This window comes from Bos indicus, chromosome 5 (assembly GCF_029378745.1).
Source record: "Bos indicus isolate NIAB-ARS_2022 breed Sahiwal x Tharparkar chromosome 5, NIAB-ARS_B.indTharparkar_mat_pri_1.0, whole genome shotgun sequence".
In the NCBI taxonomy this organism is placed as follows: Eukaryota; Metazoa; Chordata; class Mammalia; order Artiodactyla; family Bovidae; genus Bos; species Bos indicus.
Window position 1 is genome coordinate 76,018,000 of NC_091764.1, and position 17,114 is coordinate 76,035,113.

Below are 17,114 nucleotides of genomic sequence, written 5' to 3' on the forward strand. Positions count from 1 at the left end.
ATGGTGACTGCAGCCATGAAATTAAAAGACCTTTGCTCCTTGGAAGAAAAGCTATGACCAACCTAGACAGCATATTAAAAGCAGAGACATTACTTTGCCAACAAAGGTCTGTCTAGTTAAAGCGATGGTTTTTCCAGTAGTCATATATAGATGTGAGAATTGGACTATAAAGAAAGCTGAATGCGGGAGAATTGATGCTTTTGAACTGTGGTGTTGGAGAAGACTCTTGAGAATCCCTTGGACTGCAAGGAGATCAAACCAGTCAATCCTAAAGGAAATCAGTCCTGAATATTCATTGGAACGACTGATGCTGAAGCTGAAACTCCAATACTTTGGCCGCCTGATGCGAAGAACTGAGTTTTTTGTTTTGTTTTTTTTTTAATATGGAACACTTCACGAATTTGCGTGTCATCCTTGCGCAGGGGCTATGCTAATCTTCTCTGTATCGTTCCAATTTTAGTATATGTGCTGCCGAAGTGAGCACAAGAACTCAGTCATTTGAAAAGACCCTGATGCTGGGAAAGATTGAAGGCAGGAAGAGAAGGAGACGACAGAGGATGAGATGGTTGGATGGCATCACTGACTTGATGGACCTGAGTTTGAGCAAGCTCTGGGACTTGGTGGTGGACAGGGAAGCCTGACATGTTGAAGTCCACAGGATTGCAAAGAGTTGGACCCGGCTGAGTGACCAAGCTGAACTGAACTGAATAAAAAGGCCCATGAATTAAAAGCAAACCAAATGCTTTATTGTGAAATAGTTGTAGATTCTGGAGAGTTGCAAAGTTAGTACAGAGAGGTTGTGAACATAGCTCAGTCATGTCTGACTCTTTGCAACTCCATGGACCATACAATCCATGGAATTCTCCAGACCAGAATACAGGAGTGGGTAGCCTTTCCTTTCTCTAGGGGATCTTCCCAACCCAGGGATTGAACCCAGGTCTCCCGCATTGCAGGCAGATCCTTTACCAGCTGAGCCACCAGGCAAACCCCCAGAGAGGTTCAGTGTACACCTAACCCAGTTTCCTCTAATGACCACAGTTTACATAACATCACAACCAGGAAAGTGACTCTGGTACGACGAGTGTGAATGTCTATGTTATTGCATAACGTGTGGGTTTGTATAACTATACACCACCAAGACCAAAAACTGTTCTCTTGCCATAAAGATCTTTCGCCCTTCTCCTAAGCACCCTTAACTACTGCTGCTGCTAAGTCGCTTCAGTAGTGTCCAACTCTGTGTGACCCCGTAGACAGCAGCCCACCAGGCTCCCCTGTCCCTGGGATTCTCCAGGCAAGAACACTGGAGTGGGTTGCCATTTCCTTCTCCAATGCATGAAGTGCAAAGTGAAAGTGAAGTCGCTCAGTCGTGTCTGACTCTTCGAGATCCCATGGATTGCAGCCTACCAGGCTCCTCCGTCCAGGGGATTTTCCAGGCAGGAGTACTGGAGTGGGGTGCCATTGGCTTCTCCAACTGGCAACTCCTAATCTGTTAATTTTGTATACATCTCTATAATTTTTTAACATTGAAAATGTTATGTAAATGGAATCATATAGCATGTAAATTCTCCTCTGTTCTTACTTTCTAAGAGTTTTAAATCATGAGTAGGAATTGAGTTTTGTTAAATGCTTCTTCTGCATCAGTTGATATGATCACGTGATTTTCTTCTTTGGCCTGCTAATATGGTGGCTTAGCTTGATTTTTGAATATTAAACTAGCTTTGCATCCTTGGAATAAAATTCTGCTTGGTCAAGGTGTAGAATTCTTATATATTGCTGAATTCTACTTGTTAATATTTTGTGACATATTTTCCCCTCTCTATTCATGACGGATATTGGTCTGCAGTTTTCTCCTTTTTGTGCTGTTTTTTATTTTGGTATCAGAGTAATACTGATCTCATAAAATGAGTTGGGAAAAGTTTCCTCCTCTTCTATTTTTTGGAAGTGTACAATTGATGTTTTTTTTTAATTAATTTATTTTAACTGGAGGCTAATTATTTTACAATATTGTAGTGGTTTTTCCCATACACTGACATGAATCAGCCATGGGTGTACATGTGTTCCCCATTCGGAAGCCCCCTCCCATTTCCCTCCCCATCACATCCCTCAGGGTCATCCCAGTGCACCAGCCCTGAGCACTCTGTCTCACGCATTGAACCAGGACTGGCAATCTATTTCACATATGATAATATACATGTTCAATTGACATTAATTTTTAAAACATTAAGTGTAATTCTGTGAAACCAACTGAGCTTGGATATTTCTTTTTTAGAAGTTTTAAAAATTATAAGTTGAATTTCTTTATAAGTTATAGGATTATTCAAATTATCTCCTTCATATTGGTGAAATGAGGTAGTTTATGCAGTTTAAAGAATTGGTCCTGTTCAAATAAATTTTCAAATTTATGTATATTGAGTTGTTCATATTTCTTATGCTTTTATATCTGCTGGACCTGTAGTTGAATCCCTTAATTTCTGATATTGGCAGTTTGGTCTTCTTTTTCTCTTCAGTCTTGCTCGAGGTTTGTCAATTTTATTGATCTTTTCAAAGAATAAACTTTCCATTTCACTGATTCCCCCACCACCCTCCCCCTCAACCCCGCCTTGGGTATCTGTTTCTAATCTCATTGATCTATGCCCTTTATCATTTCCTTCCTTCTGCTTGCTTTGGTTTTTTAAATTATTTAATTAATGGCTGCGCTGGGCCTTCACTGCTGTGCATGAGCTTTCTCTAGTTGCAGTGCCTGGGCTCTTCATTCTGGGGGCTTCTTATGTTGTGGAGTATGAGCTCTAGGACAATGGGCTTGGTTGTTCCTCGGCATGTGGAATCTTACTGGACCAGGGATCTAACCCCATGTCTCCTGCACTGGCAGTCAGAGTCTTAACCACTGGACCACCAGGGAAGTCTTTTTTTCTCTCTTTTTTTTACAGTTTCTTGTGGTGTGAGGTTTGCTTACTGATCTGAGAGTTTTCTTCTTTTCTAATGTGGGCATTTAGTACAATACATTTCTTTCTCAGTACTGCCAGTATGTCCAACAACCTTGGTATGTTGTGCCAGTGGCCTGATGTGGTCTGTCTTGTGCATATGAAATAGTACTCTGCTGTTGATGGATAAAGTGTTCTATGAATATTGATTAGATCCTATTGGTTGCTGTCATTATAGAGTGTATCTGTTATACTTGCTGATTTCCTGTTTAGTTGTTTTATCAATTACTGAGAGAAATCTCAAACTATAAACATGGATTTGTCTATTTCTCCTTTTAATTCTATCAGTTTTTGCTTTAGAAATTTGGCATCCGTACTTTTGGGTGCACATACATTTAGTATTTCTAGATCTTGATAGAATGATCCTTTTTGTTGTTATTGTTCAGTCACTCAGTCGTGTCCAACTCTTCGACCGCATGAACTGCAGCATGCCAGGCTTCCCTGTCCTTCACTATCTCCTGGAATTTGCACAAACTCACATCCATTGAATCAATGATGTCATCCAACCATCTCATCCTCTTTCCCTCTTCTCCTCCTGCCCTCACTCTTTCCCAGCATTAGGGTCTTTTCCAATGAGTCAGCTCTTCACATCAGGTGGCCAAATATTGGAGCTTCAGCTTCAGCATCAATCCTTCCAATGAATATTCAGGGTTGATTTCCTTTAAGATTAACTAGTTTGACCTCCTTGCTGTGCAGGGGACTCTCAAGAGTCTTGTCCAGCGCCACAATTTGGAAACATCAATTCTTCAGCACCCAGACTTCCTTATGGTCATCCCTCTCACAAGACTACTGGAAAAACCATAACTTTGACTATAGAGACTTTTGTCAGCAGTGATGTCTCTGCTTTCTAATATGCTGTCTAGGTTTGTCATAGCTTCTCTTCCAAGGAGCAAGCATCTTTTAATTTCATGGCTGCAGTCACCATCTGCAGTTATTTTGGAAACCCCAAAATAAAGTCTGTTACTTTTTCCATTCTCCCCCCCACCCACCCATCTATTTGCCATGAAATAATGGGACCAGATGCCATGATCTTAATTTTTTGAATGTTGCATTTTAAGCCAGATTTTTCACTCTCCTCTTTCACCTTCATCAAGAGGCTTTTAGTTCCTCTTTGCTTTCTTCCATTAGGGTGGTGCTATCTGCATAACTGTGGTTATTGATATTTCTCCCAGAAATCTTGATTCCAGTTTGTGCTTCATCCAGCCCGGCATTTTGCATGATGTACTCTGCATATAAGTTAAATAAGCAGGGTGACAATATACAGCCTTTGTCTACTCCTTTCCCAATTTGGAGTTTCATGTCTGTTGTTTCATGTCTGGTTCCAACCCTTGCTTCTTGACCTGTATACGGGGTTCTCAGAAGGTAGGTAAGGTGGTATTCCCATCTCTTTAAGAATTTTCCAGTTTGTTGGGATCCACACAGTTAAAGGCTTTAACACAATCAATGATCCTTTTATCATTATATAATATTCCTTTCTGTTCCTCATAATTTTCTTTGCTCTAAAATCTATCTGATATTAATATAGCCCCTGCTGCTTACTTTTGATTATTGTTTGCATGGCATATATTTTGTAGTTTTACTATCAACCTATCTGTATCATTATATTTTTATTTTTTTAATTCACTTATTTTAAGTGGATGCTAATTACTTTACAATATTATACTGGTTTTGCCATACATTTACATGAATCTGCCATGGGTGTACACGTGTTCCCCATCCTGAACCCCCCTCCCACCTCCCTCCCTGTACCATCCCTCTGGGTCAGCCCAGTGCACCAGCCCCGAGCACCCTGTATCATGCATCAAACCTGGACTGGAGATTCGTTTCACATATGATAATATACATGTTTCAATGCCATTCTCCCAAATCATCCTAGCCTCGCCCTCTCCCGCAGAGTCCAAAAGACTGTTCTATACATCTGTGTCTCTTTTGCTGTCTTGTATACAAGGTTATCGTTACCATCTTTCTAAATTCCATATATATATATGCATTAGTATACTGTATTGGTGTTTTTCTTTCTGGCTTAATTCACTCAGTATAATAGGCTCCAGTTTCATCCACCTCATTAGAATGGATTCAAATGTATTATTTTTAATGGCTGAGTAATACTCCATTATGTATATGAACCACAGCTTTCTTATCCATTCGTCTGCTGATGGACATCTAGGTTGCTTCCATGTCCTGGCTATTATAAACAGTGCTGTGATGAACATTGGGATACACGTGTCTCTTTCATTTCTGGTTTCCTCGGTGTGTATGCCCAGAAGTGGCATTGCTGGGTCGTATGGCAGTTCTATTTCCAGTTTTTTAAGGAATCTCCACACTGTTCTCCATAATGGCTGTACTAGTTTACATTCCCACCAACAGTGCAAGAGGGTTCCCTTTTCTCTGCACCCTCTCCAGCATTTATTGCTTGTAGACTTTTGGATAACAGCCATTCTGACTGGCATGAAATGGTACCTCATTGTGGTTTTGATTTGCATTTCTCTGATAATGAGTGATGTTGAGCATCTTTTCATGTGTTTGTTAGCCATCTGTATGTCTTCTTTGGAGAAATGTCTGTTTAGTTCATTGGCCCATTTTTTGATTGGGTCGTTTATTTTTCTGGAATTGAGCTACAGGAGGTTCTTGTATATTTTTGAAATTAATTGTCAGTTGCTTGATTTGCTATTATTTTCTCCCATTCTGAAGGCTGTCTTTTCACCTTGCTTATAGTTTCCTTTCTTATGCAGACACTTTTAATTTTAATTAGGTCCCATTTGTTTATTTTTGCTTTTATTTCCAATATTCTGGGACGTGGGTCATAGAGGATCATGCTGTGATTTATGTCAGAGAGTGTTTTGCCTATGTTCTCCTCTAGGAGTTTTATAGTTTCTGGTCTTACGTTTAGATCTTTAATCCATTTTGAGTTTATTTTGGTGTATGGTGTTAGAAAGTGTTCTAGTTTCATTCTTTTACAAGTGGTTGACTGGTTTTCCCAGCACCACTTGTTAAAGAGATTGTCTTTTCTCCATTGTATATTCTTGCCTCCTTTGTCAAAGATAAGGTGTCCATAGGCACGTGGATTTATCTCTGAGCTTTCTATTTTGCTCCATTGATCTATATTTCTGTCTTTGTGCCAGTACCACACTGTCTTGATGACTGTGGCTTTGTAGTAGAGTCTGAAGTCAGGCAGGTTGATTCCTCCAGTTCCATTCTTCTTTCTCAAGATTGCTTTGGCTATTTGAGGTTTTTTGTATTTCACAATTTCACAATTTGTGAAATTATTTGTTCTAGCTCTGTGAAAAATACTGTTGGTAGCTTGATAGGGATTGCATTGAATCTATAGATTGCTTTGAGTAGTATACTCATTTGCACTATTCTGATTCTTCTGATCCATGAACACGGTATATTTCTCCAACTATTAGTGTGCTCTTTGATTTCTTTCACCAGTGTTTTATAGTTTTCTATATATAGGTCTTTTGTTTCTTTAGGTAGATATATTCCTAAGTATTCCTTTTGTCGCAATGGTGAATGGAATTGTTTCCTTAATTTCTCTTTCTATTTTCTCATTATTAGTGTATAAGAATGCAAGGGATTTCTTTGTGTTGAATTTATATCCTGCAGCTTTACTATATTCATTGATTAGCTCTAGTAATTTCCTGGTGGAGTCTTTAGGGTTTTCTATGTAGAGGATCATGTCATCTGCAAACAGTGAGAGTTTTACTTCTTCTTTTCCAATTCCTTTTATTTCTTTTTCTGCTCTGATTGCTGTGGCCAAAACTTACAAAACTATGCTGAATAGTAGTGCTGAGAGTGGGCACCCTTGTCTTGTTCCTGACTTTAGGGGAAATGCTTTCAATTTTTCACCACTGAGGATAATGTTTGCTGTGGGTTTGTCATATATAGTTTTTATTATGTTGAGGTATGTTCCTTCTATTCCTGCTTTCTGGAGGGTTTTTATCATAAATGGATGTTGAATTTTGTCAAAGGCTTTCTCTGCATCTATTGAGATAATCATATGGCTTTTATTTTTCAATTTGTTAATGTGGTGTATTACATTGATTGACTTGCGGATACTGAAGAATCCTTGCATCCCTGGGATAAAGCCCACTTGGTCATGATGTATGATCTTTTTAATGTGTTGTTGGATTCTGATTGCTAGGATTTTGTTAAGGATTTTTGCATCTATGTTTATCAGTGATATTGGCCTGTAGTTTTCTTTTTTTGTGTGGCGTCTTTGTCAGGTTTTGGTATTAGGGTGATGGTGGCCTCATAGAATGAGTTTGGAAGTTTACCTTCCTCTGCAATTTTCTGGAAGAGTTTGAGTAGGGTAGGTATTAGCTCTTCTCTAAATTTTTGGTAGAATTCAGCTGTGAAGCCATCTGGACCTGGGCTTTTGTTTGCTGATTTTGAAGGTTTCTGGTTTGAAGGTTTGCTGGTTTGAAGGTTTCTGATTACAGTTTCAATTTCCTTGCTTGTGATGGGTCTGTTAAGATTTTCTATTTTCTCCTGGTTCAGTTTTGGAAAGTTGTACTTTTCTAAGAATTTGTCCATTTCTTCCAAGTTGTCCATTTTATTGGCATATAATTGCTGATAGTAGTCTCTTAAGATCCTTTGTATTTCTGTGCTGTCTGTTGTGATCTCTCCATTTTCATTTCTAATTTTATTGATTTGATTTTTCTCCCTTTGTTTCTTGATGAATCTGGCTAATGGTTTGTCAATTTTATTTATCCTCTCAAAGAACCAGCTTTTGGCTTTGTTGATTTTTGCTATGGTCTCTTTTGTTTCTTTTGCATTTATTTCTTCCCTAATTTTAAAGATTTCTTTCCTTCTACTAACCCTGGGGTTCTTCATTTCTTCCTTTTCTAGTTGTTTTAGGTGCAGGGCTTCCCTGGTGGCTCAGAGGTTAAAGCGTCTGCCTGCAATGCGGGAGACCTGGGTTCGATCCCTGGGTCGGGAAGATTCCCCTGGAGAAAGAAATGGCAACCCACTCCAGTACTCTTGCCTAGAGAATCCCATGGATGGAGGAGCTTGGTAGATTACAGTCCACAGCCTTGCAAAGAGTTGGACACGACTGAGCAACTTCACTTTCACTTTAGGTTATTTATTTGACTTTTTTCTTGTTTCTTGAGGTGTGCCTGTATTGCTATGAACCTTCCCCTTAGCACTGCTTTTACAGTGTCCCACAGGTTTTGGGTTGTTGTGTTTTCATTTTCATTCGTTTCTATGCATATTTTGATTTCTTTTTTATTTCTTCTATGATTTGCTGGTTATTCAGCAGCATGTTGTTCAGCCTCCATATGTTGGAATTTTTAATAGTTTTTCTCCTGTAATTGAGATCTAATCTTACTGCATTGTGGTCAGAAAAGATGCTTGGAATGATTTAATTTTTTTTGAATTTACCAAGGCTAGATTTATGGCCCAGGATGTGATCTATCCTGGAGAAGGTTCCGTGTGCACTTGAGAAAAAGGTGAAATTCATTGTTTTGGGGTGAAATGTCCTATAGATATCAATTAGGTCTAGATGGTCTATTGTATCATTTAAAGTTTGTGTTTCCTTGTTAATTTTCTGTTTAGTTGAGCTATCCATAGGTGTGAGTGGGGTATTAAAGTCTCCCACTATTATTGTGTTACTGTTAATTTCCCCTTTCATACTTGTTAGCATTTGTCTTACATATTGTGGTGCTCCTATGTTGGGTGCATGTATAATTGTTATATCTTCTTCTTGGATTGATCCTTTGATCATTATGTAGTGTCCTTCTTTGTCTCTTTTCACAGCCTTTGTTTTAAAGTCTATTTTATCTGATATGAGTATTGCTACTCCTGCTTTCTTTTGGTCTATATTTGCGTGGAATATCTTTTTCTAGCCCTTCACTTTCAGTCTGTATGTGTCCCTTGTTTCAAGGCAGGTCTCTTGTAGACAACATATATAGGGGTCTTGTTTTTGTATCCATTCAGCCAGTCTTTCAACCCATTTACATTTAAGGTAATTATTGATAAGTATGATCCCGTTGCCATTTATTTTATTGTTTTGGGTTCGAGTTTATACACCCTTTCTATGTTTCTTGTCTAGAGAAGATCCTTTAGCATTTGCTGGAGAGCTGGTTTGGTGGTGCTGAATTCTCTCAGCTTTTGCTTGTCTGGAAACCTTTTGATTTCTCCTTCATATTTGAATGAGATCCTTGCTGGGTACAGTAATCTGGGCTGTAGGTTATTTTCTTTCATCACTTTAAATATGCCCTGCCATTCCCTCCTGGCCTGAAGAGTTTCTATTGAAAGATCAGCTGTTATCCTTATGGGAATCCCCTTGTGTGTTATTTGTTGTTTTTCCCTTGCTGCTTTTAATATTTATTCTTTGTGTTTGATCTGTGTTAATTTGATTAATACGTGTCTTGGGGTATTTCACCTTGGGTTTATCCTGTTTGGGATTTCTGGGTTTCTTGGACTTGGGTGATTATTTCCTTCCCCATTTTAGGGAAAATTTCAACTATTATCTCCTCAAGTATTTTCTCATGGTCTTTTATTTTTTGTCTTCTTCTTCTGGGACTCCTATGATTCGAATGTTGGGGCGTTTAGCATTGTCCCAGAGGTCTCTGAGATTGTCCTCATTTCTTTTAATTCGTTTTTCTTTTTTCCTCTCTGTTTCATTTATTTCTACCATTCTATCTTTTACCTCACTTATCCTATCTTCTGCCTCCGTTATTCTACTGTTGGTTCCCTCCAGAGTGTTTTTTAAATCTCATTTATTGCATTATTCATTATATATTGACTCTTTTTTATTTCTTCTAGATCCTTGTTAAACCTTTCTTGCATCTTCTCAATCCTTGTCTCCAGGCTATTTATCTGTAACTCCATTTTGTTTTCAAGATTTTGGATCATTTTCACTATCATTATTCAGAATTCTTTATCAGGTAGATTCCCTATCTCTTCCTCTTTTGTTTGGATTGGTGGACATTTATCCTGTTCCTTTACCTGCTGGGTATTTTTTTGCCTCTTCATCTTGCTTATATTGCTGTGTTAGGGTGGCCTTTCCATATTCTGGCAGTTTGTGGAGTTCTCTTTATTGTGGAGTTTCCTCACTGTGGATGGGGTTGGACGTGTGGCTTGTCAAGGTTTCCTGGTTAGGGGAGTTTGTGTCGGTGTTCTGGTGGGTGTAACTGGATTTCTTCTCTCTGGAGTGCAGTGAAGTGTCCAGTAATGAGTTATGAGATGTCAATGGGTTTGGAGTGACTTTGGGCAGCCTGTATATTGAAGCTCAGGGCTATGTTCCTGTGTTGCTGCAGAATTTGTATGGTATGTCTTGCTCTGAAAGTTGTTGGCCCTTGGGTGGTGCTTGGTTTCAGTGTAGGTACAGAGGCATTTGATGGCCTCCTATCGATTAATGTTCCCTGGAGTCAGGAGTTCTCTGGTGTTCTCAGGATTTGGATTTAAGCCTCCTGCCTCTGGTTTTCAGTCTTATTCTTACAGTAGCCTCAAGACTTCTCCATCTGTCACTTCCAAGGCGGTTCCCTCTGTTTGTTTTAGCTTCTTATGTTTCCTGGCCTCTTCAGTGTCTGATTTCCACCCTAACACAAGGGGGCGGTGGTGGACACTTCTTTAGGCTCACTTGTTCAGTCGTGATGTGTGGAGGGAGGAATGCTGCAAACAAATAAGACTGGCGTGTGTGGGGAGTGCTCGCAGTGTCTCGGCCACACTGGGTGTGCCCCCACTCACGGCATGTGTGCTTTCCCTGTCTACACAGCTTAGGCTCTAGGTTGCTCCGCTGGGAACAGTCGGAGGCCAGCCCTGGGCTGCATGCACTTCCCAGGTCTAAGCTGCTCAGGTTCAGGTACTTGGGTACTCCTCAAAGGTGCAGACTCGGTTGGGCCTGCGTTTGGTGCCCTTCCTAGGTCTGAGTAGCTCAGGTGACCAGGTGTTTGGTGAGCGCGGTTGCTATGACTTATTGCCTCCCCCGTCCCTGCCGCTCGGTTTTCTGGGTGTACAACCAGCGCACCTTCTCAGGCAGATGTCGACTGTCCAGTATCCCAAGAAGTCTTGGTTAGCAATGAAGTCTGCTTGCAGTTTGGTAGATGATGCCTCTCTGGGGCCGTGATTGCACCCTTCCGGCTCTGGCTGCCCTTGCCTGCCTGTCTCCTGCGGGGGATGGGCCAGTCCACAGCCGGCTAGCTCTAGTCAGTCCTTTGTTCTGTGAGAGGGTCTGGCAGTGTCTTAGGTTAGGGCTTTTCGCCTTTTCGTTGGGTAGCTATCCCACAGTCTGCTTTGCTATCTCACGTTAGTTTCCTCAGATTGCCCTTGGGGCATTCAGGCCCGGTCCTTACTCTGAGCAATGCAGCCCGCGCCTACCTGCCCAGCCTCTGCTTGCTAGTGGGGGATGCAGGCGTCTGTACTGCTTTCCTGCTGGGAGTTACTGTTGGGCATGTAATCTGTGGGTTTTAATCATTTATTTATTTTTCCTCCCAGTTATGTTGCCCTCTGAGGTTCCAAGGCTCGCCACAGACTTGCCAGTGAGAGTGTTTCCTGGTGTTTGGAAACTTCTCTCTTTTTTAAGCCTCCCTTCCTGAGATAGATCTCCACCCCTACCTCTTTTGTCTCTCTTTTTATCTTTTATGTTTTTTCCTACCTCTTTTCAAAGACAATGGGCTGCTTTTTTGGGTGCCTGATGTCCTCTGTCAGCATGCAGAAGTTGTTTTGTGGAATTTACTCAGCATCAAATGTTATTTTGATGATTTTGTGGGGGAGAAAGTGGCCTTCCTGTCCTATTCCTCCACCATCTTCCATTATATTTTTAAAATTAATTTTTATTGGAGTATATTTGCTTTGCACTGCTGTGTCAGTTTCTACTGTATAGCAAAGTGAATCAGCTATACATATGCACATATCCCCTCTGTTTTGGATTTCCTTCCCATTTAGGACACCACAGAGCACTGAGTAGAGTTCTCTGTGCTATACAGTAGGTTCTCATTAGTTATTTGTTTTATACACAGTAGTGTATATATGTGTCGATTCCAGTCTCCCAATTCATCCCACCCCTGCCCCCACTTCCCTTCTTGGTAACCATAATTTTGTTTTCTACATTTGTGACTCTTTTTCTGCTTTCCAAATAAGTTCCTCTCTACTATTTTTCTAGATTCCACATGTAAGCAGTATTATACACTATATCATTATATTTGAAGTCAGTTTCTTTTTTGTTTTTTTTGGCCATGCTTGCAGCTTGGCCAGGGATGCATGACCATGGGTTAGTTGCCTGATCAGGGATTGAACCTGGGGCCCTGAAGTGAAAGTGGTGATTCCTAACAACTGGATCACCAGGGAATTTCCTAAAGCGAGTTTCTTAAATGCAGTATATTATTGGTTCATTTTTTTTAACCCACTCAATCTGTTTTTAATTACCAAATACATAAATTAATATTGTATTTAGATCATAAACATTTAATATAAGTATTACTATGTTAGGGCTTATATCTACCATTTAATTTTTGCTATCCCCCCCTTTTTTAAATGCTCTTTGTTTTTATGTTTTCTTTCTCTTGCCTTCCTATGGGTCATTTGTACCCTTTTTAGAATTCCATTTTGATTTATTTGTAGTGATTTAGAGTGTATCTCCTTGTGTATATTCTGTAGCAGTTGCCCTAGATATTACATTAAACTGGTATCACAGTCTGCTGGTGTTGACATTTTACTAGTTTAAATGAAATGTAGAAAACTTTCTTTTAAGTCTTTTTTACTCTCCCTCATATATAATGTAATTATCTCTAATATTACTTTTTAAAATATTTTTTTTATTTATTATTTTGTTTGCGTGTTCTGGGTCTGAGTTGAAGCATTTGGAATCTTTCAGTTGTGGCATTTGAACTTTTAGTTTCCGCATGTGGGATCTAGTTCTCTTACAAGGGATGGAACCCGGACCCCCTGCATTGGGAACCTGGAGTCTTAGCCACTGGACCACCAAGGAAGTCCCTTAGATATGGTGTGATTTCTATCTTGCTGCTTTCAAGATTATTTTCTTCTTTTGTTTTTAGAAGTTTAGTTACAATGTATATTAATGTAGATTTCTTTGGCTTATCTTGGGAGTCCACTCAGTTACTTGAATCTGCAGGTTTATGTCTTTTGCCAAATTTGGGAAATTTTTAACTTGTCATACCTTTGAATAGTTTTCACTTTCACACTTTCTTCTCTTTTTTATAACTCAATAACAGAAATGTTAGATCTTTCATCATATTAATAGTACCACCTTTGCCATCAAAGTTCCCTAGAAGCAAAACTATGGCTTTCCCACTAGTCATGTACATACTGTGAGAGTTGGACCCCAAGGAAGCCTGAGCACCGAGGAACTGTGGTGCTGAAGAGGACTCTTCAGGGTCCCTTGGACTGCAAGGAGATCAAACCAGTCAATCCTAAAGGAAATCAGTCCTGAATATTCATTAGAAGGACTGATACTGAAGCTGAAGCTCCAATACTTTGGCCAACTGATTTGAAGGGCCAACTGATTTGAAGGGCCAACTCATTGGAAAAGACCCTGATACTGGGAAAGACTGAGGGCAGGAAGAGAAGGAGATGGCAGAGGATGAGATAATTAGATATCACCAACTCAATAGACACAAGTTTGAGCAAAGTCTGAAAGATAGTGAAGGACAGGGAAGCCTGGCATGCTGTAGTCCACAGGGTTGCAAAGAGTTGGACATGACTTAGTGACTGAACAACCACAAGCCATTGAGACTCTGTTAGTGTTTTTCAGGCTATAGTCTCTCTGCTGCTAATATTAGATAATTTATATTGCTCAATCTTCAAATTCACCAATTCTTCCTTCTGTCATCTTCTGTTGAGCTCATGCAGCGATTTTTTCTTTTCCTTTTAAAACTTTGACAAGACCAAACAATTTTTTCTTTTTTAATAAGCTTTTTTTTTGTGCATTAACTTTAAATACAGATTTTAATACACTGCATTTTACAAAACAGTGTTAATTGTGTGCAATGTTATTTCCTTTCCCTGTACACATATTCCCTAAGTAATAAGAAAGCCAGTAATTCAGTATAGTAACTCAGCCTTAATGATTGTCACTGAATTTGCTGTAAATGTGGCTCCTTAAATGTGTTCTTTTACTGTGGAACAATGCTAACGTGTTTATGCTCAGGTTGGCCTCTCACTTTCAAAGGTGGGCCCAGTGGAGGCACTCCATCACCATGGAAGCCCCAGGCATTCCTCCTGGCATGCCTCTTACACCTGGTACCACTTGATAACGATGAGGTGGCAGAGTTTCTCCAGTTCTTTCTGCTAGTGTTTAAATTCCTCCTTTTCTGCAGCTGGATTCTTATTGAGCTAGTTGATGATTTCATTATACTTGTCCAGAATCTTTTACTTGTCCTCATCTTTGATCTTGCCTTCAAGTCTGTCATCTTCAGTCCTTGCTTTCACATAGAATGCTCAGAATTCAAGTGAATTTCTGTAATACATCTTGTTTCCTCTTCTCATATGTAGCTTTGTCCTTCTAAGCCCCTTGGACCATATGCTCAGCCTCTCCTTTGCTCAAAGACCCCTTGTCATTTTTGATGGTTCAGTTCAGTTCAGTTGCTCAGTCATGTCCAAATCTTTGCAACCCCATGAATCACAGCATGCCAGGCCTCCCTGTCCATCACCAACTCCCGGAGTCCACCCAAACCCATGTTCATTGAGTCGGTGATGCCATCCAACCATCTCATCCTCTGTCGTCCCCTTCTCCTCTTGCCTTCAATCTTTCCCAGCATCAGGGTCTTTTCAAATGACTCGGTTCTTCGCATCAGGTGGCCAAAGTATTGGAGTTTCAGTTTCAACGTCAGTCCTTCCAATGAACATCCAGGACTGATCTCCTTTAGGATGGACTGGTTGGATCTGCTTGCAGTCCAAGGAACTCTCAAGAGTTCTCCAACACCACAGTTCAAAAGCATCAGTTCTTCTGCACTCAGCTTTCTTAGTCCAACTCTCACATCCATACACGACCAATGGAAAAACCATAGCCTTGACTAGATGGACCTTTGTTGGCAAAGTAATGTCTCTGCTTTTCAATATGCTGTCTAGGTTGGTCACAACTTTCCTTCCAAGGAGTGAGCATCTTTTATTTCATGGCTACAGTCACCATCTGCAGTGATTTTGGAGCCCAGAACAATAAAGTCAGCCACTGTTTCCCCATCCATTTGCCATGAAGTGATGGGACCAGATGCCATGATCTTAGTTTTCTGAATGTTGAGCTTTAAGCCAACTTTTTCACTCTCATCAAGAGGCTCTTCAGTTCTTCACTTTCTGCCATAAGGGTGGTATCATCTGCATATCTGAGGTATTAATATTTCTCCCGGCAATCTTGATTCCAGCTTGTGCTTTTTCCAGCCCAGTGTTTCTCATGATGTACTCTGCATATAAGTTAAATAAGCAGGGTGACAATATACAGCCTTGACATACTCCTTTTCCTATTTGGAACCAGTCTGTTGTTCCATGTCCAGTTCTAACTGTTGCTTCCTGACCTGCATATAGGTTTCTCAAGAGGCATGTCAGGTGGTCTGGTATTCCCATCTCTTTCAGAATTTTCCACAGTTTGTGGTGATCTACACAGTCAAAGGCTTTGGCATAGTCAATAAAGAAGAAATAGATGTTTTTCTGGAACTCTCTTGCTTTTTCCATGATCCAGTGGATGTTGGCAATTTGATCTCTGGTTCCTATGCCTTTTCTAAAACCAGCTTGAACATCTGGAAGTTCACGGTTCACGTATTGCTAAAGCTGGCTTGTAGAATTTTAAGCATCATTTTACTAGCGTGTGAGATGAGTGCAATTGTGCAGTAGTGTGAGCATTCTTTGCATTGCCTTTCTTTGCGATTGGAATGAAAACTGACCTTTTCCAGTCCTATGGCCACTGCTGAGTTTTCCAAATTTGCTGGCATATTGAGTGCAGCACTTTCACAGCATCATCTTTTAGGGTTTAAAATAGCTCAACTGGAATTCCATCACCTCCACTATCTTTGCTCATAGTGATGCTTCCTAAGGCCCACTTGACTTCACATTCCCGGGTGTCTGGCTGTAGGTGAGTGATCACACCATCGTGATTATCTGGGTCATGAAGATCTTTTTTGTACAGTTCTTCTGTGTATTCTTGCCACCTCTTCTTAATATCTTCTGCTTCTGTTAGGTCCCTACCATTTCTGTCCTTTATTGAGCCCATCTTTGCATGAAATGTTCCCTTAATGGTAATCTTCTTTTATTTTCCTGTACTCTCATGCATAGCAGAGTCACCTGGGATATAGATAGAATCCTGAAACTACTTCACTGGAAATAAATACATTAAACTGTGTATCAAATGAATACCACAACCACATAGAAGAAAAAAATATAATCCATGGCACTGAACACAGTATTTTGATTATATATCTTCTGTGTAAAGATATAACAAATAGAAAAAAATACCTTGAACTTATTAAGTTTGTCGTTGATAGACAGTGTAGCTATTCTGAAACTCCCACTGTGTGCTCTCAGATTAAGCAAAGAAATAAATATATTGACACTAATGGGAGCCAAAGTTCTCAGTAGAAGATGGAATACACAATTACGAAATAGGATAGAGCACAGAACAACTCTGTAACAGTGGATCATATTTCAACTTTGGAGTCTTCAATATGAACTCATGTTTGCTCCTTTGGATTTTTTTTTCTTGATATGGGCCATTTTTAAAGTGCTTATTGAATTTGTTACAATATTGTTTCTGTTTTTATGGTTTGTTTTTTTTGTCTGAGAGGCATGTGGGATCCTAGCTCCCTGACCAGGGATCGAGCCTGTACCCCCTGCCCTGGAAGGCAAAGGCTTAACCCCTGAACCACAGGAAAAGTCCTCGATTTTGTTTTCTTAGCTCTGCCATTGAAAGAACTTAGAACCAATGGCATACCATAGCATTGAGAACATCTAGTGCTTGTATCTTGGTTTCTAAATGCCATTCCCCTCTAAAAGAAATTATGATTCACTGGAGAACTGGCTGATTTCAGGGCTGAGTCAGAAAAGTATTACTACAAGATGATCCTGGAATATCTTGGGCCAGAAGGTAAAGAAGTGCTCAAAAAATGATGGGAAATATGTCATAAAGACAGAGGAGTCAGTTTGACAGAGCTCCTAGTGGCCAATTGAGCACCAAAATTGACA

The 17,114-nt window shown here is 40.0% G+C and overlaps 1 non-coding gene across 1 annotated transcript; it reads right to left on the reverse strand.

Moving 5' to 3' along the window:
• Positions 1–377: 377 nt before the first annotated feature.
• Positions 378–484, reverse strand: LOC139183395 (U6 spliceosomal RNA). Its single transcript, XR_011566983.1, has one exon. It is a non-coding gene; the product is annotated as a U6 spliceosomal RNA (small nuclear RNA).
• Between the last annotated feature and the right edge of the window lie 16,630 nt (positions 485–17,114).